Source organism: Cynoglossus semilaevis, unplaced genomic scaffold (genome assembly GCF_000523025.1).
Source record: "Cynoglossus semilaevis isolate Cse_v1.0 unplaced genomic scaffold, Cse_v1.0 scaffold261, whole genome shotgun sequence".
Lineage (NCBI taxonomy): Eukaryota > Metazoa > Chordata > Actinopteri > Pleuronectiformes > Cynoglossidae > Cynoglossus > Cynoglossus semilaevis.
In genome coordinates, this window is record NW_007585133.1 from 1 (window position 1) to 276 (window position 276).

Sequence of the window (276 nt, forward strand, 5' to 3'; positions counted from 1 at the left end):
TCTGCTCCACTTCCCTCCTGTAGGTGTCTTTAGCATAATTCAGGCAGCATTTCACCTACCTCTGTGCTGCTCTCATCTTCTCCCTGCTGTTTCTCCTGAAGACTTCCTTCTTGCTGTTGAGGAAAGCTTTGACTTCCTGTTAGTGATGTGTCGTTCGCAAGTGAGTCATTCAATATGAATGATTCATTCATATTGAATTCACAAATCACTCACGAATCACTCACTGTGAACTAATCACTCACTGCGAACTAATCACTCACTGCGAACTAATCACTC